At 54.1% G+C, this 25,006-nt stretch overlaps 1 protein-coding gene across 3 annotated transcripts in view; it reads right to left on the bottom strand.

Annotated features, from left to right (window-relative positions):
- LRRN2 (leucine rich repeat neuronal 2) overlaps nucleotides 1–25,006 on the bottom strand; it is a 60,032-nt gene that overhangs the window by 13,526 nt on the left and 21,500 nt on the right. The window contains exon 3 of one of the 3 annotated variants that reach the window (XM_045983504.1): nucleotides 1,332–1,646. The exons of the other annotated variants lie outside the window; for them this stretch is intronic. The gene's annotated coding sequence lies outside the window, so the exon portion shown is untranslated. The remainder of the gene's footprint in view (nucleotides 1–1,331; nucleotides 1,647–25,006) is intronic. 3 annotated transcript variants of the gene reach the window in all.

Below are 25,006 nucleotides of genomic sequence, written 5' to 3'. Positions count from 1 at the left end.
CAAGAAGGTCTACCTGGTAGAGACATGACCCAGACAGGGTTCTGGCTGTTGCCAAAGCCTAAAGGCTGCTTTCCAAGACCTGTGCTCTAGACCCTGGCCCCACATTCTCCTCCTGCAGCCCCTACTGCCCAGTTCTCCTAGGTCCCAGAACGCAATGGGGGAGATTTCCAGAGACTTCTTATTCAACTTCCTTTGGTGTGGGCCAACGCAAGAGAAAAAAACTGGCCCATGGCCTAGGCTGAACAGCTCTCCTTCCTTGGAAAAGGAAGGCCCTTTCCAGTCTGGCAGAGGCACCCTCCCCTCCAAGCCTGTCTGCGCCTTCTGAGCCCAGTGCACCTGCTGGGGGACCAAGGGCTCCCGGATGCCGCACAGCCCGGCGGATGGAAATGCTTCCGTCTGTAATCAATAACAGGCATAATTCAGTGACTGCGGCAAGTACAAAGGAGTGGAGGTTAAATCAATATTTAGAAGCTTCAAAATTAAACTAATTAAGGACAAGTCTCAATGATTTTTACTGTCTGGGAATAAAAAAGATAAAAAGTCCACCTATATTTCACGATTCTACCTTAGTAGCTCGTAATACTTTGGGTAGAGCAGAAGATGAAGCATGGCCCAGCCAGCACCACCCCCCCCCCTTCTGCACTGCAGGAGAGGGGAGCACCTTGTCCTTGGTGGCACATAGGGAGGACAGAGGGGGTGGGATGGAGCACAGCATGTAAACAGCATGTTGTAGAAGGACATGGGCTTGGGATAGGGACCATTATGGGTTGAACTGTGACCCCCCCCCCCCCCCGCAAAGATATATTTAAGTCCTAACTCCCTGTACCTGTGAATGTGACCTTAATCTGGAAATTGGACCTTTACACATGGTAATCAAGTTAGGATGAGTCCATACTGCGTTAAGGAGGGTCCTCCTCCAGGGACTGGTGTCCTTATAAGAGGAGGAATGTCTGGACGCACAGAGGCACAGGGAGAAATCCATGTGATGGCTACAGCGGAGAGCTGAGGACTGCCAACGGCCAAAGGCCAAAGGCCAGCCCCGGGAGTTAGGGGGAGCGGAGCAAGGAGTCTCCCCTGGGGTTTTCGAGTGGGTGTGGCCCTCCGCACCTTGACTCCAGACTTCAGGCCTCCAGAACAGAGACAATAAATTTCTACTGTTTTTAACCACTCCCGGTTCCTGGTACGTTGTGGTGGCAGCCCTGGCCCATGGACACAGGACACTTGGACCCTGGTTCCCGCTCTGCCATTTACTAACTGTGCAAGCTTGGCGAGATGCTTCCCCTCCACGAGCTTCTGTTTTCTCCTCTGAAACACAGGGATAAGACTAGTACCTTCTGTCTTTCATGCAGAGATAGGGTATGGAGGAGATGAGCACATGAGTATGAAGGGTGCACTCTGAGCCGTCAGTGCTACAAATATGTCACGAGGGGCTCATCGCTGGCGGCAAGAGTCTGGGAAGGGGCCCAGGAACCGTCTGTCAGATGGGCAGGAAGTTGTTGCCAGCTCATTGGCCTGGTCTAAAAACCCGGTCAGATCCCAGGTGTGAGATGTCTGCATCGTTAGAGACGTTATATCCACGAGCGGTATTTTTACTGTTGCTCTCAACACTCTCTTATTTGCTCCCCAGTTGGTCTTGGTTTTCTCATCTGTAAAATGAAAGGATTGGACAACATTATTTTATAGATATTTTCTGGCATCATTATCTGGGCTTACTTATGTGTATATTTTAAAAGGATAGTATGTCTTAGCAGCCCAACTTCGTTCTCATCCTTCAGCATCTCTCTGAAACCCGGCAGCCCGGGACAGTTCAGAGGGACGCCAGCTAACAGCCATAATGAGAGATGGGGAGTGTTCTGGGGCTTGGCGCCCCTTGGCCTCTGCCTGGGTTAACGGAGAGGGACCCAGAGCACTTCTCCTCTGTCTTCCGGCGAGTGTACCAGGCATGAAAGGAACAGGAAACCACGTAGGCAGCAAATAAAATCTCTATCGATCATGAGATGGCTGGCATCCCACGCCGGCTGGCTCCCAGGACTGTTCGTCTTAAATACACGTTCCTAACGATCCACTTGTACTTAATACGGGAGCTGGGTCTTGTTCAAGTGCAGTGGGACGGGGTGGCTGAGCGTGGAGCTGCTGCCCCTCTGTCGGGCCCTCTTCCAGGTCGCCGGGGGCAGATAAGTTTCTCAGGTAGCTTCTCTGAATGCAGTGGGGTTCTCAGATAGAGGGACCAACCTCCCGGCCCTGGGACAACCAACATTCTTCCCAGACAGTATTAGCATGGAGAAGGAGCATCTGTTTGCACTCTGTCCCCGCAGGATGGGTGACACCAGCAGCATCACCAGGATAACGATCGCCACAGTGCCGTGCCCTCAGATTCACGGCCACGCCACACCTGCAGCCTGCCGTCTCCACCAGTAGCTCCAGCCTCATTGTGCCGCCAGGGCTGCCATCACCACACCCATCACCTCCTCCATCTACTGCCATTTCATAAGTACCCTACTCATCGTATGAAAATGTGTATGGTTTCATCACAGTGACAGGTACGGAATCTGAAACAGGTACGGCCTTTGCCACTGGAAATACACATTAGATGTGTATAATATAATGCTAACCCAAGAATGAGTGGATTCACATGGACCCAGAGGCCCCCCTCCCCCAATGAAGTATGGACATGGTTGTACGATGCACACATGGAGAGCACCAGGGGAAGGGAAGCGGGCCGAGGACCTCTACGTTCTGCTTGGGGGAAATAAAAATAAGTCTTTTGCTTCTTATTATCTCTGTTTCTCAACTCTGGCTGCAGCATTGAATCAGAGAGGGATCTTTTATTTTTTTAATTTCTTTTTTACTTTTTTTAAGCAATTCCACACTGGGAAGCTCCCCAAGGCGGGGGACTCCCTACCTTGAGATCAAGACCTGAGCCGAGACCATGAGTCGCACGCGTAACTGACTGAGCTGCCCATGCACCCCCCATACAGGGATCTCTTAAAATACTCTGATGCCTACATCCCGCTCTAGTCCAGTGAGATCGATCTCTGGGTATACGATGCAGGCATGGTATTAAAAACAAAAAACAAAAAACCTCTCCAGGGTTTCTTTGTATGTAAATCTTATATCAAAAGAGAAAACCCTGTACACCGAAACTGAACTCCGTTGTCTTTGATGCTGAAGTATGTAGGGCAAAGTGTACCGATGTCTGCAATTTCCTTTGAAATGCACCAAAACCAAAATGGATTTATGGATAGATGGGAGAGGGAGGTGAGAACAAGTCTAGGAAAAGGTTAAGGATAGAATCTGGTTGGTGGTATATGGTTGTTTGTTGCCAAATCCCTTCAATTTCGCCATGTATTTCAAATGCTTCCTATAAAACATTGGGGGGAAAATTCCCAAGTGGTTTAATAGGAAGCCAGGACTGAGAACCACTGCATCGGACGGAAAAATCCCACACGCATGTGTGTTTCTCTTTCTTTCACCGTCCCTGTGTGAAAGAACATCCTCCCCCCCAACCCCCGCCAGCTCCTCCAGTTCTCATTAAACCAATCAGAATCTTGCCCAGCACTTCCTACCCTTCGTAGGTCGGGGCACATGCTGGGAAGTGTATTTGTGCACTGCACCTGGGGAGGCCAGAGCAAGCAGCCAGGGAGGGGCCAGGCTGCCCCCCACCCCCAGCCTCACGGGGTGGCCCCAAGCGCCCAGGGCTCTGCCTGGGACCCAAGGTGGCCCTGCCGGGCAGCTGGCTCCGCTCTGTTCAGATGCCCCTGAGTGTCCCCTTTCTAAAGCCCTGGCTCAGCATTCTTAGCAAGGATCTGATGCTTTCCCAGAAAAATCAGATCAGAGGCTATCGCAATGTGTGCGTGTGCATGTGCGTGTGTGAGTGTGTCTGCGCACGGGGGTGGCGGGGAGGACACTGCAGGCAGGGCTACCCTGCGCCTCATCTGCATGCCCCCCCCACAGCCCGCCCGCCCAGGCTGGGGGAGCGCCATAGCAACACGGTGCCCTTTAAACACGCGAGTCTCTGCTGCCGTCGCAAAGCAGCATTAGGCAATTTAATTAAGGAGCTGGCAGCAGACAAACTTTGTGAGTTAAAGGCATTTTATTAAATCCCATTGTATTATGCAGCTCAGATCCCCCAGGAGCTGCAGAGCTGGGGGAGGACAGAGAATTTGCTGGGGTTTTCTTTTCTTTGCTTTGCTTTTTCTGGCCTCCCTTCTGCTTCATGAAAGCAGTCACTGAGCGTAGGGGGTCCCAGCTGTGACTGCCACCCCCCCATCCCCCAGCCTGGGCCTTGGCCTAGGTTTGCAGGCAGCAGTCTGGGGACCGTGATCAGCAGCACGGACCCCGTGTGTCGCCATTCGCAGAGCGCCTTCACACTCAGTACCTCTGGGCTCAGGCCACCAACCCCGCTGCAGGACCCACCGCACACGCCTCACATTGCCCGCCCCAAGCTCTGTGCTTCCCAGGCACTATCTCACTGAATCCTTCCACGCCCTCGGAGTAGGAACTGCTGGCATTCATTCCCCTTTTAGAGCAAGGGAAACTGAGGCTTAATGATGCTAAACAGCTTGCCCAAGATCTCGTAAGTACAATGCGTGGCGGAGCAGTAAGCCCAGACAGCCGAGCGCAGAGGCCAGGGCTCAAAGCATGACCCCCTGCTACCTTCCAAGGCTGGGGATCTTCTCCTCTTTAGCCCTGCAGAATGGGTTCCACTCCAGTCACCCAGCCGGGATAACTCTGTTATCCCCATTAGGCAGATGGCAAGGCTGAGGCTAAAAAGAAATGAAGCCTCTTTCCCAAGGTCAAGGGCAAGAACCAGTGTTCTTGACAATGCATATCTATATAAAACATATACAAGACATGTACATGGGCATCTACACGTACGTATTACACGATTATATATTTCAAAAACAGCGTTGAGATATAATTCATGTACCATAAAGTCACAACCGTGTTATACCTGAAAAGCAAATTTAATAGTTGGATTTCCCACCGGGCTTAAAGATGTGTTCTTGTCTGATAGGAAGACACAGGTTTTGCGAATGTGGGCTGCGTCACCCTGGAAGGGGCCCTGGGGAGCTGTAGCGAACCCCGCTCCTCCCAGAGGCCTGTGTCCTCTGCCCCTCCCCCACCCTTGCTCCTCATTCATCACCATCCTCTCCCTGCCCCTGCCAGACCCTCAGGTTTCCACCCGGGTCCAGGGTCTCCCCTACCTGTCCCCACGAACTCCACTTAGCAGCGCCCGAGCCACAGCTGCGGTGCTAACTCCGGTGACCCCAATGAGAAGTCCCTGGAGAGGTGGCTGGGTGTGCAGTGGTGGTGGGGGGGCGTCAGGGAGGACAGAGCTGGCTGCTGGGGAGGGCCAAAGGCCCAATTCAAGGGACCTCAGTTCCACACTGCCGTCAAGTCTCCCAGGGAAAAATTTGCCTCCAAAGGGTTTGGCGGTAAGAGAACTGGTCTGGGTGGAACTTCGCAGGTTCTAATCCCAGCTCTGTCACTTACTAACTTTGGGACCATCTCACGGAGCCCCGTTTCTTCTCATCTGTCAAATGCTGACAAGAATGTCTGTCTTGAATTTCAATAGGTACCATTTATTGAATGCTTACCAGGTGCTGGGCCTTTTACAAAGCTTATTTCCTATTCCTATTCCTAGTCCACACAATCCGCCCCCCACCCCCTGCCACTGTGAGAGTGAAAGGGAAGTGACAGCGCAGAGAAGTTAAGCAACTGGCTGAAGATCACACAGCGAGCACCTGTAGAAGCCGTGCCTCAAGTTCGGCCCTGTGCGATGCTAATGCCCTCAGCTGCTAGGCTGGGAGGGAGCCTACGGGATGATGTGTGCGAAACAGAAATCTCCAGAACAACGAAAGCAGGGGGTCTTCCCTCGGACCCTCACATGGCTCTACTACCTAGAGGCTCACCAGCTTTTCTTCCAGAGTGTTCCAGGGACTCATCACCCTCCCCTCTGCCAGAGCGGCGTGGGCAGGGTACATGTGTATGTGTGCACGTGTGAGCGTGTGCGTATGTTGCACGAGCGTGTGTGTGTGTTGGGGGAGGCGGCGGGCAGGGAGGTGCGCGCCCAGCCAGGTGAACGAGCTGGGAGGGGCAGATTTGGAGGCTGGACCTCGCCAGGGCTTGCTTTCCTGGACGCAAGTCCTGGGTGGTGCCGACCTGCTTTTAGAGCCGTTTTCCCAGGGATTTAACAGGGGAACATTCCCTTCTGTAATAACGATAAAAATAATAATTAACACGTTGTGGCTTATATTTCTCCAGCGCATCTCTCCCCAGACCTCAGAATCCTGGGCCAACAGCAAACCTGCAGGCGTTACAGCCTCACCTTGGGACCCAGGAAGCCTTCGTGTCACCATGCTTTCCAACTCGGGGCTGGGTGGCTAGTGCGAGTGTACGAGAGACAGATCTGCGCTGGGAGCTGCCCCTTGAATGCCACGGCAGGGCTGGGAACTGACCCCAGGCCTCCCCACTCCATCCCCCTCACCTTCTGGGATGGCCTTGTGCCCAGGAGTTGGAGAGGGTCAGGGAGGGAGCAAGGTGTCAGCGGTCTTCGCCCAACTTCCAAAGCCACCCCCCCCAACCCCTGGTCTTCCCCACACAGTCAGTTCTGCCTCGGGAGGACTGCCGCCCTGCTCCTGCAGCCAGTGGGGACACAGCCGGCAGGTCCGGTCCCTGCAGAGGATGGCTGATGGCTTTCTTGGTTCCAGCCAAGAATCATCACGCACCCAATGTCTAGTTTAAACAGGTGATAAGGCAGCTTTATTCAGAGAGTATGTGCTTCCACTCAGGGAGGGACAGGAGCTTCTGGGGGTAGCCAGGGTTGGGGGGACCTTGCCACAATGGGTTCTTTTCCTCCAAAGCATTTTCAGTGAATTTGGTGCAAGCTGGAGCTCCCAGGGTCCTGAGTGGCGGGGAGCCGGATGGAGTTTCTGACAGAGAGCCCACGACAGATCCCCCAGCCACATGTCCACTCCCTGATGGACATAAAGAACAGCAGCAATTTCAATATGCAGAGAAGACAAGGCTCTCTTGCGGCCAGTGGCTTCAACCTCATTGCACACACACTCTTGAAACCAGTTACTAGACCTGAGTTGAGCATTTCCTTTGCTTTCTCCAAACACTGTAGGACAAAGGAGAAGTCAGGAGGGGAGACAAGGTCAGGAACTGTTTATCATGAACGTATACCCCCAGCATCTCCAGGGAGAAAGCCTACTGAATCTCGAGTCCACAGATGGACTGAAGAGTGTGGAAGTACCTACAATTGTGTACACACACACGTGTGTGTGTGTGTGTGTTTTCCTGGAGAGAAGGGCCAACGCTTGCATCAGATTCTCAGTGGGGTCATAGACCCCAAAATATTAAGAAGCACCGCCCTCTTCCTTGGTCAGTTCTGATGGTGATGGGCTGGCCAACTTTTCCATAAAGGTTACTTCATCTTTCAGAATGCAGAGGTGGATTCTGAGGCCTGGATTCCGAGGCCTGGATTCCACCTGCTTGAAGAGGGGGGCGAGGATGACTTTGGGGACACAGCTACAACATGACGACAACAGTCTTTTGCCAGGCAGAGCCGTGGCTGCCTCGAAGCCAGAGGCAGTGACGAAGTGCCTTCCCCCTCACCTCATTTTTCTCACTGTGACAGCTCCGTATCTACTGTTCCCTGTCACCCCAGTGACAGCCTTCTAACGATGAAGGCAGCATCAGTATCATATACCCTCCTCCAGAACCCCAGGGCTAAGAGGAGATCAGGTTCAGGAAGCTGGAAACCCAACATTCTGCATGGCAGTGTGGAAAGAACAAAGCCTTTTGGCAGCTGAGTTCATATCCCACTTCTGTGTCTTCCTAGCTGTGTGACCTTGAACAAGTTACTCAGCCTCTCTGTCAGTTTCTCTACCTGTCGAATGGGAATAATACCTCACGGGGTTATCCCGAGGATTAAATGAGGCAATGCTGGCAATCTGGCGTAGCGCAGGTACACAGAAGGAGCTCAGCCGATGAGTTCTCCTCCTGGGCAGGCCCACGTGGGGACCGCACGCCTCCATCCATCTGCTGCGTCACTATAGTATCAGAGGAAAGGACGCCCCGGGTGCGTGGTTGCAGGTGACACGTCAATGGCAACTAGAGGCCACTTTCCCCACATCAACCAGAATCTTCTGATCCTTTGATTTTTCCTGGCTTGCCGGGGGCCCCTCCTCCTCCATGAAGCGTCCCTTACAGTGCTCTGTCTTGACATTCCGCAACTGCCATCTACACATCCGTTAGGATCCCACAGCCTCCATTCCATCTCTCTGTGATGCGAGAGGTCACTGCTCCCCTCGATCAAAGGGCAGACCCCTTGGCTCCTCCAGCCATAGCTGCCCACCCACCCCCCCCCCCCCAAGCCCCATCCCTGCCCACCTCTCCGGGCCCTCCCCTCCTCTTCTCTTCCCCTAAAAGCTGCTCTCTTTTGTGCTTTCAGGCCTTTGAACTTGTTTTTCTGGAATGTCCTTCCATTCTCAGCTTGGGGAGCTCGTCATTACCCTCCAGGTGCCAGCTCAATTGTCAGCTCCCCTGCGACACATTCTCTCCCTCGGCTTGCTCCCACAGCACCTTCCCTGGCTTAGCGGGCACCATGGAAAGGCCATCTGCCTCCCTAGTCTGGGCTTCTGCAGAGCCTGGGCTGGGCCTGGTCCCTCCCGGCCTCCCCTCAACCTTGCACAGAGTCCGGCAAGCGGTCTGTGGTCAATAAATGTGCGCTGGGGTAAAATAGCAAATGGTGCGCTTGTCTGAGGCTGGCAGTGGGGCCCCGCTTAACAGAACGCTACCTGTGAAGGGGGCAGTCCCTCCTCAAGGGTGGCTTGCTTGCGTCCTGCTGACGTGGGTCCCAGCCCTGTGTCCCGACTAGACTCATAGGCAGGTGACAGAGGCTGACGTGCGCATCCCATCTGGATTCCGCACGTGGCTACTCCAAGCCACGAGGCAAGGGTAGAGGAAGTCTGGAACCTTCTCCACCTCATATCTGCATGGGAGAAGGAGAGGCTGAGGAGGGGCTGGGGAAGGGGGCTGACAATCGTGAGCACTGGCAGTGTTAGGTCTAGCTCTACGAGACTGGCTTCCTTGACCCGTCTCACAGATGAGGTACACTGAGGCTCAGAGGTGGCTTCCTGGCAGAGAGGCATGCACGAAGTGGCACGGAGCCAAAATGAGAGCCGGGTTGGTTCAGGTCTAGAGGAGTGTTCTTTTCTTTACAAGATGCTGTCTTCTGCGGAAATCATCACACAGCACCCAGAAGAAACAGGAATGGGGGAAAGGCTCCCAGCGAAAAACTTTTTCTTAAAGACTTATTTATTTTGGGGAGAGAGAGCACAAGCAGGGGTAGGGGCAGAGGAAAAGGGAGAGAGAGAATCTCCAGCAGACTCCCCACTGAGAACAGAGCCCCATGCAGGGGCTCGATCTCATCACCTGAGCAAGAGTCCGGCACTTAACGGGCTGAGCCACCCAGGTGCCCAGCATAGCAATTTCTTCCTCTAACTCGGTGACAGCCTATGTTCTGCCTGTTTCTAACCCACCATGTTTGGTTACCTGCACTATTTGGCCAAAGCCTCAACCCCTAAAGGGTGGTGAGAAAGTTGCAGGAGGGTTGGGGAGGAAGCCCTCCAGAGTGAGAAATGGGGGGCACTCCAGACACAAGGGTGAAATGGGGGAAGGACTCAGGAGCAGGCTGCTTGGACTGAACTAGCCCATCTCATCAGGGACTTGAGTTGCCTTTATTTTTGATCAGAAATATGCGATCTGAAAAAAACTCGGGACTTATTTCTATGCTTTTTTGAGGTTATTTTTCCCCACGTGTGTTATTGTTTTTCTTTAGTTTTTAGTGACCATTCCTTTCCAAAAACCTACACTTGTTCCTGTTGAAACTGAGAGAAAGTAGGGACTGTAGACGCTTGGGTTAGTGCACAGCTTGGGGAGCAGTAGAGCCCCTTGGGGAGAGCAGCTGCAGGCAGGCTCAGAGGGCTGCAGGTGCTGGGGCAGGGCAGGGGGGAGAAGAGGAAGGAAAGAGGGACCAGCATTTGCATCCAGGAAGATGGTGGCTGCCTGAGAAGGAGGCTCTATCTCCTCCCTGCTTCTGGACCCAGGTGAGATTCATGGACAACCCCAAGCACCTGGATTCAGAGCCAGGGCCCTGCAGGGGGCCAGTAGCTCTCACAGCGACCTGTAGGGGTGCTACGAGGGTGGCTGGCTTGATTCCCGCGGGAGTGGGAGAGATGCCCGAGAGCTTGACCTGCAGGACCTAGAAGATTCTACCACCAGGTGGGAAAGGAGGCTGGAAAGCGATGGCGGAAGAAGCCCTTGAGGAGCCTGGTGTGGAAAGGTTAACGGTTTCTTTCCTTCAAGAGAGATTTCATGCCACGCTGAATAAATAAAATACTACGCAATTGCAAAAGACGCGTTCTAGTGTATTAGATGCTACCGCACCGTCCCCCGTCTGTCAGCCTCCATCAGGGTGACGGATGACTTATCAAAGGCCACTCTGACATTTCCAAATGAGATGTTTTGATAGAGGTGTCACTCAACAGGGCCAAAAAACGCCAGAGAACCTGAATGTAAATGAGGGACATTTGTCACCTTTGTCTCACCTATTGAAAGGTTTCTTGTCTGACAACAAGGCCTTCTCCAGGAGAGAGCGAAGGAGGGACAGGAGATGAGAGAGACTGAAGGTGCGCTGGGTGACAGGGAGGGGAAGAAGAGCACAGTCCGGAGAAAACCCAGAGGAAGGGGGGCTGCTCCCTGAGGCCAGCAGGAAGTCAGGGGCAGCAGACACCGGGGGATGTGGCTCCAAATTTTATGCTGAGTCACCCTGTCCAATATGGCAGCCCCCACGTGTCATCCGGCGTTGGGGACACGGCCAAAGTGACACAACACTCTACGTGCAAATGCACACCAGCTCGAGAAGATTTAACGTGGACAAAGAACGCAAAATACCTCCTTAATAATATCCTGATGAAATTCTGAAATGAGCATTTTGGGGGAAAAGTGGGTTAAATAACAGTATTAACTTAGGGGGTTAAAGCCTCTGCTTTCGGCTCAGGTTATGGTCTCGGGGTCCTGGGATCGAGCCCCGTATTGGACTCTCTGCTCAGCAGGGAGCCTGTTGCTCGGTCTACTTGTGATCTCTTTCTCTCTGTCAGATAAATAAGTGAAATCTTTAAAAAAAAATACGTGTGATTTGCATTATACTTCTACTCAACTGTGCTGGCATGGACTGGGTCAGAGAGACTTCGGTTCAAATCCCACTTCCACACTTTACTCAAGGATTCTTGGTTGAGTCGTTTGAACTCTCCGATTCTTCGCATCTCCGAAGACTTCTCATCTCGTCAAATGTGAAACTGTGGTAGTGTGTTCTTGGGAGGCTGGTGTGAGGACCGAATCACGTGATGCGTGGAAAACGCGTGGCCTGACACCAGATCCATGGCGGGGGGGCCCCCTCCCCTGCCCCGCATCCTGGGGGCAGGGCTGAATGTTCTTCTAAGCCTCATCACTGATTCGCTGCACGCTTAGCTCTTCTGCTCTCCGTGAGAATCCGAAACCACTACCCCTTTGTAGACCTCGATTTTCTCAACTCTAAAACCAAAAGACTGGGCCATGTGCCTTGAGTCCTCCCAAAAGTCAGACCCTTAATATGAATTACCTGACCTCCAGGAGCCTGTTTCCTCATCTGCATCATTTTGAGGGGCAAGGAGCCCTAGTGGCCCAGGGAGGGGAGGGGTGCAGCGCTGGTGCTCCTGTGTGTCCTAGGGTGACGTGACGCGCTCGCGCCTTCCAGCAAAGACACCACTGCCTTCTGGGTTGGGGTCTGAAACGAGCCAGGGGCTGTGCCAAAGCTTCTAGAGTATCTGTATCTGACCCCTGGGGCTGTGACCAGCTGAGGGGGCCCAGGCGAAGAATTCAAAGTGCTCCGATCACGGGTATGTCTTCAGAAGGTGAGAGGAGCCTAAAACCTTTAGCCAGGGACACGATAGCATTGCCTTATCCCTGGGGAAAAGAATCTCTTTCCCATAGAGATCGTCCCTGCTCCCAGCTCCCGACCAGCCCCTCTCCTTTCTGGCGGCTCCCACTTCTCAATCAGAGCACTGGGGACGCAGGTCAGGATTACCAGGGCGAGCAAGGCAGCACGAGGAATCCTAGGGTCAGCCCAGCCTCGAGGCCTCTGACAAGCCAGAATGGGGAAGCTGATGGCTTCTCTCTCTGACCCTAAACTTCAAGGCCTTAAAGAGCAAGAGACAAGAGCTTCTCTTGGTGGATCCAGAACAGTGTCTCCTCAAGGGTGGTCCATGGTCCCCCTGAGCCGTTAACGCCCAGCCAGAGTGTCTGTTTCTCACGAAGATTCCTGGAACCCACCCCAGACTCCCAGCTTTGGACTCTCTGAGGTGAGAGCCAGGAACCTCCATCCTTAATGCACTCTGGAGGTGTTGTTTGTTAGCCACAGAGGGAGATCCCGGGTCTAGTGACTCTGAGGAGGACAGAACCCTCCCCTCCCGTCCCCAGCGGGACACCCACTTCTCCAGGGAGCCGGCTTCCTTTCCATCAGTCCCCCCAGCAGCTGGGCGTGAGATGTTTGAGCGGAAGCGGAAGACCAGGCATGCATTACGAAGGAGGGAAAGCTGGCGGGGGGGTGCACAAGTGACCGCCCACCTGGACACTTGGGGTCACACTGCAACAGGAGGGGTCCCCGAGAGAACGTCCGCCGTGAGGAGGCAGCCGCACTGGAGTGGCTGGTTCCTCTCCTTCAGTGACAAGAGACGGGCATATGATGATGGGTTCTAAGCTCCCTCTGAGCGGACTGGCATTAAGGCTGTGGACCTGACCTCCCGACACCCTCCCCTCGGGCCCGCCAAGGAGGGGCAGGAGGGAGGCGTGGCGCTGCAGCAGGGCTGGGGGCAGCGTCAGGAGGGTAGGAATTCGAGGCAGGTGGCCCAGCTCAAGCCACCAAAGGCCTGACAAACCGTGGGGCAGACAAGAGGGCTAGGACTGAAGGGGTTGGGGCCTGGGGGTGTATGTGGGGAGGGGGAAGATGATGGAGAAAATGTAAAGAGGAGGAGAAGGTTGGAGAAGTGCAGCCTTTCCCCAGGAGGCAGCGAGAGGACCTTGGGCAGACACAGAGAAGCTGCGAGCTCTCCCAGTGGCCCTCACGTCGGAGGAGTCTGCACTGCGGGGCTTGGCGTGTCAGGGTAGCTGCCTGAGGCAAGACCAGGAGGCTGAGGCTCAGAGACAGGAAAGCCCTTCTTCTCCCAGTTCCCAGTTCCGTGTGCCTCCCCCTCTCCATGTGCCTCCACTGGGCTAAGGGGTGGCGTCTGAGGGGCCGTAGGGACCACCAGGACACGCCAACGCCACCGTCGTATGTGTGACGGCAGGGTTTCCTCACGGGCTCACACGCGCCCTTGGCGCTTGTCCTCTGCTTTGTAAACACTTTCGCCTGCATGGAGGTTGTCACCATTCAACACACTTTTGTCACCACTGTCCCCATTCAGCAGATGAGGAACAGGAGGCCCAGGGGTTCCAGGCTACCTGGTGGTGGTGGCAGGCCTGGACCGGACTTCCACCAGCACGCGAGGCCAGGAGAAGGTTCTGCCAGAGTCACAGGATCCAGAGGTGAGTGCTGCAGAGCCCGGGGCCCTGGCTTTGGGCTGGGGGAGGCGGGCAGGGAAGGGACGTGTGTGAGGCCACAGAGCACATCAGCGAGAAAGCCGGGACAAGAGCTCAGGGTTCCTGGTTCCAAACTTACAAGCCGTAGCCACTCTAAGATGTGGGCGAGCTGAGGGTTGCCCCCCAGCCCGGAGCAGAAGCCAGGAGCTAGGGTTGGTTCCCTTACAACCTGGGGTCAGTTCTCCCTGAAGAGCGATTTGTGGAGGGTTTGGGGCCCTGGGCTGAACCGCTGGACTGGGAGGTCCTTGAGGGCAGGCTGGTCTCTGGATCCCAGCACCGGGCAGGGCTCCCGGCACACTGCTACCGCAGACAGCCAAGGACGGGTGGTGTGTGAATGAGTGAATCACACCAGCCGCATCAGAGCGCGGACAGAGACTAGGACTCAGGACTTTGCATTCCTGCTTTCTGGCATCTGTAGCTCACCAGGCACTGTGCTGGGTGCCAAGCCTGGGGCATGAGAGGAAAGAAGTGTCTGGGGAGGCAGGATGGAATTCAGCAGTAATAACAAAGCACGACAGACCTCTGTGTGACCTAGAGCAAGTCCCTTCCCTCTCGAGGTCTTCGTCTGCTTCGCGGGAGTCAGCATTAGACCACCCACCTGACCCCCATGACTAGCACATGGTGGGCCTGGGAGCCCCCCCTCCCCCAGCTGCAGAGAATCACAGCCTCGCTGCCCCAGAGCAGTGGGGTGGGTAGGGGAAGGGCAAGACCAGGCAGAGGTGCCCTGGCCCAGGGGAGGCAGCCGGATGCTCCTGGAAGTGGGTCCCCGGAGATTGCGCAGCCAGAATTAACTGGCTGTGACAGAGGAGCGAGCCAGTAGTCAATTCTGTTCAATAAAACTTTGATTGCCTAGGAGCCTTGTAAACAGGCATCTCCCCTGTGGGCCAGAGGCACTCTCTTTTCCCCCGCCCTCCTGCCAGCACCTGCTTTCTCCTGCTCAGCCCAGCCACAGCCCCATACCAGCTCGAAAGTGTCCCTCAGCCACTGGTGCAAGGCGGGCAGCTAAGGGTTAAGTGCCCCCCCACTCCAGCCGCAGGTGAGGACCCAGGGCCACAGGGCGGTGTTGGGGGGGGGAGGAGGAAGCCAGAATCACTTAGCCCTCATTAGTCCAAATTAAAATCAGGAGTGAGATGACAATTACAATTTGCAGTGGGCTAATTGTTTTCCCTTTGAAGCTGATCGTTTTGCAGATTGGGGAAATTAATTGTTTGAAGTCCCAGGTGGATTGGCTTTGAACCCAGCTTGAGGCGTGGCAACTCGGCCTCCCCTTGGGCTGGTCCTCCGCCTCCTCATCGTGCTCAGGGCAGCCACCCAGCCTCAGGTTTCTGCCATTGGGGATCTTCAGGGCAGGGAGAGACTGAGGGTCTGGGGGTCCCGGGTGGGAGCAGGGGAGAACAGGTCAGAAAGGCAGGGCTGGGGAAGCCGCTGGTCAGAAGGTCCTGCGGCTCAGAAGCCGGCAGCGCTCAGGGCTTCCAGCTGCCAGGAGGGGGCGCCCTAGCCTTCAGGTAGGTGTCTCCCTAGAGAGCTCCCTCTATCCCACCGGCTGAAGGGTGGGCTCTGGGAACCCTCCTTCTGCTTGCCAGATGTTCTCATTTCTACTGAGTATTCAACAGCCCTGGCGGCATTCATTCATTCAACAAACACCAATGGCCTACTGTGCGCCTGGTACTGTTTAAGGATGGTTAGGGACACTGCAGTGAGCAGAGACACAATCCCTTTTCTCATGGAGTTCATGATAGTGGAGCAGGATGGACAATGGACTCAACGCGTAAGTAAGTATGACATCAGACAGTGCCGAGGGCTCTGAAGGAACACAGGAAGCAGCACGGCCCTCCAAAGACGTCCTCGCCCTCCTCCCTGGTACTGTGTTAGCCTTAACACAGCCAGAGGAACAGCACAGAGGCAAGTAAGGTTAAAGACCTCAAGATTAGGGAGAGTGCCCTGGATTATCTGGACGGGAGAAATCCAATCACACGAGCCCTGAAAAGTGACCCTTCTCCAGGGGGGAAGCAGAAGCGGGGTCCCAAGCACTGGAGCATTTCATGTCGTGTTGCTGGTTCTGAGATGTACACACGGAGGCCAAAGAGAGGCCTCTAGGAGCTGACAGCCAGCAGGAAACAGGGACCTCAGTCCTATCACCTCAGGGAACAGGATTCCGCCAGCCCCCGGAGCTGACATGAAAGCAGATTCTCTCCAGAGCGGACACTCGATTTTGGCCTTTTGAAATCTGGAGCAGAGAAACGAGCCAAGCCAACCCGGACAGACTTCTGACCTCCAGAACTGTGAGACACCGCGTCAGTGCTGTCCCCAAGCCGCTAAGTTTACAGTAAACGTATGGCAATGATAGAAGACGAGTTCAGGAACGAAACGAGGAATTACGGTAAGTGACTTGGTACCATTTTCCCCTGAGGGGCCAGGGAAGACCTCCTTGAGGAGAGCACGTGTGGATGGAGACCTGACTGAGGAGGAGGCAGGGTCGGGTGACCCATTCCTCCCCACTTTCTGGCGTTAGCACTGAAATCTGGAATCCCCCCCAAATCCCCAAAATCAACCAGGCAAGCCAAACGGTTGGTCACTGTAAGGCAGAGGGAAGAGCCGGAAAGGCTCTGAGGTGGGCACCTTTCGGGGGAGGGTTAGGGTTAGGGGACACTTAGAATACTCTTTAGAAGGGGGACCTGGGACTAAGATGTGTGGGGGGCAGGATGTGTGGGGGGCGGGTGAGAACTCCGGCACTCACCTCGTCCCCAGGGAGGGGCTTACAAATGACCGCCTCCCCTGCTCCTCCTCCCTTCCCCAGTTGAACTCTCGCAGGTGTCTCTGGGTGTTAGGGTACCAGGTGCCACGGCCACCTTTCCCAGGGGGCTGCAGGTGCACTGCCAGCTGCACACAGTGGGGGGCAGGCGGGGAAGGATTCCAGGTGTCTTTAATTAGGGAGACCATGGGAGACTGGGAGGGAGGGAGGGAGGGAAGACAGAGGCTGTGGACACTTCGCACCCTATCAAAACAGCATCAAGGAGCCTGCAGAATGCCCTAGGGCTAGAGGGACAGGGAAATCAGAGATGGGCAGTGGGCTTCCTGTCCGATCCACTCTGCTCCTCCTCAGTCCCACGGCCTTCCTGTGAACCGCCCCCCACCTCCCAGTTCAGCTGGTCAACTCCACATGCTGGGGATGGGCAAGCAGCAGCTGTTCAGGTGCAAAGCAAGGAGCCAGGGTTGTGTCGTGGAGGAGCGAAGAAGGACCGGAGTTAAAATTTTTGGCTCTTTGTCTGGTTAGCTGCTTGATGTCTGGCAAGTTAATTGCTCTGGGTCTCAGTTTTCTCCTCTGTACAATTACAGTAATAATACCTACTTTACAGGGTGGTGGTTGTAAAGATTAGAGATGTCAAAAGTGCCCCACGTGGAGCAGGTACTGGATAAATGGTAGTTATTTCGATCACGAGCACTGAACCTCCTCTCCCAAACACCAGCCCCCTTAATCGGACATTTCTTAAATCAACATGCCCCAGGATCCCCTGGAGCACTTGGGAACATGCCAACACCCATCCCATGTCTCTGAGCCCAGAAACCCGCAGGCTGAACTCGCTCCCAAGCAGGTGACTCTGACACAGGCAGCCGGGGGCACCCTTGCTGTCCCAGGCCAGGGTCCACCTCCTGTGAGGAGAAAACGGCCACAGGCTGCTCTGCACCTGTATGCATTTCAGAAGCTGCTGGCAGTGACCGGAAGAGCTAGCTGGGAGGGGGAGCCTTCCCCCCACCTTCTACCCTCTCCTGGGAGTCTGTGCCTTGAGCAGATTCCCCACCTAAGCCGGGTGAGGTGGTCCTCCCTCTCCTGGGATGCCATAGAGCCCAGGAAGGTCAGAGCTGGAAGAGAGCTGCACATCCCCCTCATCTTGCTTCCGTGTTTTACAAGGGAAGAAACTGAGGCCCAGAGCAGGGAAGTGACTTGTACAAGGTCACACACCGGAACTCTGGACTTCTGGTTCTGATCCGCAAGGTGAAAAGACTCGGCCACGTGAGAGCTAGTCCCTCTCAACTCTGAAGTTCTATGCTGGGGGCAGTAATCGACTCCAGGATTTGGTTCCTCTGGCCCCAGGTTGGGGAACCCCCAGGGAAGCCCAAGGCTGGTCACTTTCCTTGATCACTAGCCAACCTGATCTCCCGTCCAGGAGGTCTATAAAAACTTCACGGCATCTCAATCGCAGGGGTCTCGTTCAGTTTATGGTCTACCTTTCGTGAGGGTTTTCTCTTTCCTATTTTTCTTTTTTCTTCCTCCCTCCTTCCCTCCCTCTCTCCATTTGCTGAAGCACAGATTCTGTTCTTGCTGTCTGCCAAGCGCTGGGGTAAATGAGATGAACAAGACCCAGCTCTGTCCTGGGGCCGCTCTTAGCCCAGCAGAGCAGAGAGACACTCAGATCTGATGCAGCCCAGGAGCTGCAAGGGGCGCCAGCAGGGCAGGGGAGCGGTGTGAGAGCAGCCTGCGGGCCCTCAGAGCAGCATGTCTTTCCCCTGCACCGCTCCTGCCTCGGGCTTTCTATCCCTATCTGCCAACAAATAGATAGTAATTTGGGTACAGTACAGCACTGTTATTAAAAAATTAGGAAATACAGAAAAACATATGGAGAAAATGTAAACTTTTTTTTTTTTTTGAGAAAGAGAGAGTATAGGGGTGGGCGGAGGGGATGGCATGTGGCAGAGGGAGAGGGAGAGGGAGAGAGAGAATCTTAAGCAGGCTCCATGCTCAGTGTGCAGCCTCATGCAGGGCTGGATCACACAAGCCTGGGATCACGACCTGAGCCGAAATCAAGGGTCGGGATGCTCAGCCAACCAAGCCACCTAGGCTCCCCTCCCAGCAATCTCCTTTTCTAGCTCGTCATGCTAACCTCTGCGATGCTGATGTATCCTTTCATGCTTTCTCCTATGGTGGTAAACATTCTGTCTCTCTCTCCCCCTGGCGTTCAGGTCATCCTTCTTAGTTTGGAGCAGCACATCCTTTAGTTACTTTGAAAAGAAGTAAGTTTCTTGGAAATCTGCATGTTTGAAAATGTCTTTAATTGATCTCTGTCATTAATTGACAGGTTGACTAGAAATACAATTTTAGGTTAAAGAGAACTTTCCCTCACAGGTTTGAAGGCGTTTTCCCACTATCTGCTTGCTCTCAGTGTACTGGGGAGAACTCTGCTGCTACCCTAAGGCCTGTCTCTTTCTTCCTAGATACTTGTAGAATCTTCTCTTTATCCCCGATGTTTTGAAATTTCGAAACGTGTCATCATGAGGGCCTATTTTCACCGATAGTGCTGGGCACCTGGTGGATACTTGCAAATTTGGAAATAATCATTTTCACTTAAGGAAGCAAAATATATATGTTCGATTTATAAGAGCTCATTCCTGTTCTCTGCATTTTCCTTAAAAAGCAAAAACCACCCAAATGTCCATCAGGTGATACATGAATGAGGAACATAGGAAACAGTCGTACAGTGCAGTATCGTGCAGCTACGAGAAGGAGCGACGCCACGACACGAACGCAACCTGAGAACATGCCGAGTGAAAAAGCGCGTCACAAAAGCCACGTGTTGTATGTTTCCACTTATGAAATGTCTAGAACAGGCAAATGTCCAGAGGCAGAGGATAGATTCATGGCTGCCAGGGGCGGGGGAGGAAGAATGGAAGTGACTGTTTACGGGTATGAGGTTTCTTTTGGGGATGATGAAAATGTTCTGGAATTAGGTAGTGGTGATGGGTATATAGCCTTGTAAATAGACGGAAAACCGCTGAACTATGTATTCTAAAAGGGTGAATTTTATGGTATGTGAATGATTTCTCAAATTTTTAGAAAGGCCCTGGAGATGTTCTATGGGCATCAAATCCTTTCCTCTCCATGAGGATGTCCAGGGCGGCGGTGGTGGTGGTGGTGGGGTATGTTCTCTTTGGCTCCTTGCATAGGACTTGCTTCAAGTTATTTTCTGTTTACTTTGGCTTTATGCTTCTTCTTCTTCTTTTTTAAATATTTGATGCTTTCTGCAAATATCTAGTAACCCTTGGCCGCCAGTTCACATTGACGAATGAGGCATTTTGAAGGTGCCCGGAAGTTCTGCTTGCATGGGTCGAGCCTGTTCACTGCTGGTCTGGCCACGGGGTGGGGGGCTCAGGGGAGCCCCCGGAAGTGGTCATTTGCCAGCCTGGCTGCCAACATTCCCAAAGCCAGCAGGAGGAAATGGGCAAGGGGCTTGCCCATTAGCTTGCAAACTTGTAGCCAACCCCCGTTTGCAGCAGGACAGGAGAGGGAGAAAGAGGCTCCCCGCTGAGCACAGCGCTGGAGGCGGGGCTCAACCCCAGGACCCTGGGATCATGACCTGAGCCGAAGGCAGACAGATGCTTAACGACTGAGCCACCCAGGTGCCCCCCCACTCTGCCAGTTTTCAATACATTGTCTCATCTCCATCCATGCTTGTCCCCATGTCCCCAGGCCAGCACTTGTTGGGCTCAGGTCCCTGATGAGTCAAGTTCCCTCCAGGAGGCTGTTAGGGTAAAGCAGGGACAGGTCTGATGAAATGGGGTGAGGAATCCCTCTAGGGGATCACTCTCCTGCATTGGGCCCTGGTCTAGACCCTGTTTTCTGATGTCACCCACTTCCAAGCCTTTCTGTGGTTCTAGGGGATGAATCTGCCCTTTTCTCACTGGCTCCTCTATGGGGGTCTCCAGTATTTCTCTATCAACCAAGTCAGTTAGCTTCTCAACTCCCCAGATGGCACAGGCGTTGCTGATGGGCTGTGCTCTCCTCTCCCTTGCCCTGGTGGGCTTGCGTCTTTTTTACTCCTTTGCTCTTGTGTGGGCACGGCAGCAGACGGGACCATAGATGCGTTTAATCCACCCTGTTTAACTGAAGTCCCTTCTTTGCTTTGTGGTTTGAAAAGCAGCAGATGGTCGGCATGGTCGGTTTTCTCATAAAGTGATTTCTCCTGTAACAGGCAAACCCTACCTGACGTGAGACAGTAAGCTGTGCTGAGCTGCACGGGCTGGGAGCCTGATCCCGAGCAATGTCCTGGCAGCTGAGTTTGAGGACTTCGCCCTCGCTAGCCAGCCTCGCTACAGCTCTCAGTCCTACTTGGCTGCATTTTATGGGGGAAAATTACATGGCCGTCTCTACGCCATGGACCCATGAAGGGCTGTGATGGATTCCTGGAGATGTCGAGGGTCTGGTGTACCTCTGTCGCTATGGAAACTAGTTCCCTGGTGACAGTCGGGCTCAGTGACATCCACAGTGGTGTGATGCATGTGGATTCTGGCTCTGGTAATGGGCAGAGAGCAGTCCTTAGAGAGAGGACTGCATTTACCCTAACGATCAGCCATCACCTTCAGGATGTCTCCTGGCTCCCTCTCTCCCTGAGCACCTAGCATGGGGCCTTCTTGGAGCACCTCAGCTCAGAGGATGAGGACGAGGACAGGGAGAGAGAGGGTGACCTTCTGGCCCAAGATCTGGAATCACTCGAGTGCTCCTGGAGCTGCTTCCAAATCTAGTCCCCCGGGACTTCTGCTTTACGGCCACCCAAGAGAGGGAGGGTGGGCTCAGAGCTCTTTTAGGGGTCAGCTTTCTTTGTGTGCAAGTTAAGCTAGGGTGAGGAGGAGATAGTTTGAAAGTCACCTGTGTTTGGCTTTGAAATGTATTAGTGTCCCTACCTCTCCGTCCCCCAATATTTAGAATGTAAATGAATTAACACAAGTTAAGTGCTTAGAACAGCTTGGTTCATGCTAACTGCTTTATAAGTGTTTGCTAATATTATTATTATTATTATTATAAAAATTGTATTTCACTTGGATCCCTATGAAAACAAATTTGCACGCCTTGCCTCTCTGCAAATCCCTGGACTCAGAAAATGCACGAGACCCAGGGATCAAAAACTCCTGGGGTTTTTTTTACTCCTTTTTACATAATACGGAGTATATCCCTGAACAAATATTTTGCTTATTGGTTCATCCCATTCACTAGACTGTTGAGCTCACTCCTTGTCATGCTACCAAGAACCAGTTAGCTGTGTGTGAGGTCTCTCTCTGGGCTGCCCTCATGGCTGTCCCTCCCTGGCGCAGGGGCGAGAGACGCAGGCCGAGCTGCTCCTTCCAGCTCCTTCCTCCCTGCTTTGTACCTACTGCTCCAACACATCCCGGGTCTTGAAATGGCCTTGGCTTGCCTGGGGTGGGGGCGGGGCGGGGTGGGCTCTCGCTCCTCTTTCCAGCTGTGTGCACCACTGCCCTCCATCTCCTCTACCTTCTCTGTCCTCCTCACGCCTTTCTCTCTCTCTCCTTCCCCTGGGCTGGGAGGCCCTCAAGGGCAAGCTGTGTCAGTCTTCAGGGTCTGAACACCCAGCACATGGCCTGGCACATGGTAGATGCTCAGAATATTCCTTTTCCTTCTCTTTGGAATGACAGAACCTTCTTTCTGTATTGTCCTGTTTCTGTTTCTGCTTTGTGTCCTCTGCCTGACCCTGCTTATGTCCCCGCCCCACTGCCAGCTTCCCCCCAAAGCCTCTTGGGCTGCTGCTCTGCCTGGCCCAGTGTGAAGGGGACGGGGTTCCCACAGCCAGGAAGCCTGTCTGACCTCAGCTGCAGGAAAGGCCCGAAGAGGGGGCTCCACTCAGCGTGTCAGGACCGGTATCTCCTGAAGAGCAGTAGGCTTGTTCTGGGCAATTTCCATCTCATTTGTCTTTTCATTTGTACCTTCAATTGGCCAATTTCATCTGGAATGTGCCTGGACTCACTGGCAGTCCACACGCAACAGATGAGGGGCCCCACCAGCTGACACAGAGACTGACAGGGGACCGGGGGGAACGGTCCTCAGGGGACCGCAGGCGATGGGGGCGGAACCTCCAGGAACACTCCTGCTTGAAGGCGGGTGACCCTGTGATCTCCACAAGGCTGGAGGAGGGGAGGACAGAGGGGAAGCTGTGACAAGTGGGGTTTAAGGCGAGGACCTATCTACCTGCCGGCCTACCTAGCCATCTATCTACCTACTGGGGGAAGGGCAAGTGCAGGGAATGGAAGAGAAGTTGTTCGGGCTTTTAGGAGTAGATAGTATGAAATGGCACTCAGTGAAGGAAGCCACGTACTCCAATCGTATGAAATTCAGAAACAGCAAAGCCAACCTATGTGGCTGGAACGGTGAAGAGTGGCCACCTCTGCATGCGTTCGTGGCGTGTAAGGTGCACAAGGGAGCCCTTGCAGGGGGGTGGGGTTCTGTGTCCTCATCTGGGCTGTGGTCACGTGGGGGTTAGTACAAACCCCATGTAGGAATGCATCAAGCTGCATACTTAACAATTTACGCGCTTTGCTGGGTAAGTTCCACCTTGATAAAAATGAAGGAAAAAAAAAAGACACCCAAGGTTTTCAAGTTTTACTGCACGGAAGCATCCCACGGGCACTTATGTAAAATGCAGAGGGCTGGGAGCCCTGGAATCTGTTCGTTGGTCTGGAGCGCTGCCTGGGAATGTGCATTGTTGACATCTGCATCCTTCCCGGGGGGACTTCTGAGACACGTGGTCCACAGATGAGACGACACGGGTTTGGGCATCTGCCCAGTCAAATGGCCTAAGTGCCATCCTGCTGGCAGCCATGAGGGGTGGCTGGGTGGTTAAGGACTCCCAGATGCCCTTGGCAGGGAGGGTAAGAGGTTGGCCACGCTGCAGCATAGAGGAAGCAGTCGTGGGAAAAGTGGGGCAGCTCTCTGGGCTAAGAGGGGTCAGGACAGGGTTGTCTGGGCGGCTCAGTCATTGAAGTGTCTGCCTTCGGCTCAGGTCAAGATCCCAGGGTCCCGGAATCGAAGCCCACATAGGGCTCTCTGCTCCGCAGACTCTGCTTCTTCCTCTCCTTCTGCTCGTTCTCTCTCTCTCTCAAATAAATAAAGTCTTTAAAAAAAAAAAAGAAGGATTAGGACAGGGAGCGTGCTCCCTCATCAAGGAAAAGCACTATTCTGAGCTAGGAGCCCTCTCCGGCACTCCTGTCCCCGTGTACCCTCGGTGCTGCTGCGGCTGGGGAAGCAGAGGTGGAGGACCATGGAATGGGACACTGACTACGGGGACTGGGGACTGGGTGTGACCTGTCATGCATTCCTCAGCAAGCACCTGCTGCCGAACGGGAAGAAGGAACCCAAGCCTGAAGACACAGGGCTAAAGAGGAGACCGTGGGGAGGGTGTGGACGGGCTGGTATTTCCACAGCTGAACACCAGGACTGGCTGAATGTCTGAAAATGGACGCAAAGGATGTCTTCTGAGCCGACCTTGACTGGAAGGCCTGGGAGGGCTGAGATACAGGGAGGGGAGCCACGTCTGGGGAGGGTTTGCCATGTGCCTGACCCTTTACAAAGACTATGTCACCTGAACCTCACGATAATTCCCTGACCTGCCCTCCTTATGTCCCCCTTACAGAAGATGAAACCAAGACGAAGACACACTCACCCACTCGTCCAAGCCGCAGACCCCCAAACAGCTGCACTGTGAACTCTGGTCAGTGGGACTCAAGCCCCTCCATCTTTCCCTGTCCCCTCTGCCCCTCCCTCTCAACCTCTCAGTAACAGCACATGGAAGGATCCGCACAAATGCTTTCTCACACATTATCTCACTAGATTTTCCCAGACCTCTTGTGTTAGACAGGTGTGAGTGTTATGGATGAAAAATTGACCTTCCGGTAAAGGATAACCTGCTCAAGGTCAAACAACTGATGAACAGCCAGGAATGAGGCCTTCAGCACAGGTCAGATGGCTCCAGATTTGCCACTGTCCCTTGTCTGGACCCTGAGAAACACCACCCAGACCTGTCAGAAGTCATCTGGGAGGACCGGGGGATACCACTGCCTGGGGCACAGCTTGGTTTCATGACGACTGGAAACGGGTTTTCCTAACCTCCGCCATCTAGGGAATGAGATGGAAAGCTGGCCTCAGCAGTGACGTGGAGGCCCTGGAAGCCTCAGTGGCTGCTCAAGATCCTACAGGACGCCGAGGCCAGAGGGGAGGGCAGAACCCATGTTTGCTCAACCGGACGATTTCCAGAGGCCTTCTGGGATATCCCTTCAATCTCACGTGCTTTGCCTCAGAGGGCCTCCCCTTCCTCCTTCATCTGGACCGTGAACTAGCTGATGCCAAAGGTGCAAAGGAAGCAGCCAGTGCTGGGGGGAGGGGGAGGGCAGGCCAGTAGCCACTGGGAGTCTTCACAGTCCCTCCGGCAAAGAGCACCCAGAGGCATCAATCAGCCCATGGACCCGGGCCATGGGAGAAAGGTCTGGGTGGGCACCGGGATGTCACACGGGCTGGCTGCCCTCACTCCACCGCTAAGGGACT

Source organism: Meles meles, chromosome 17 (assembly GCF_922984935.1).
Source record: "Meles meles chromosome 17, mMelMel3.1 paternal haplotype, whole genome shotgun sequence".
Lineage (NCBI taxonomy): Eukaryota > Metazoa > Chordata > Mammalia > Carnivora > Mustelidae > Meles > Meles meles.
The sequence above is the reverse complement of the archived record's forward strand: the minus strand, read 5'-3'. Positions and strand labels throughout refer to the sequence as shown.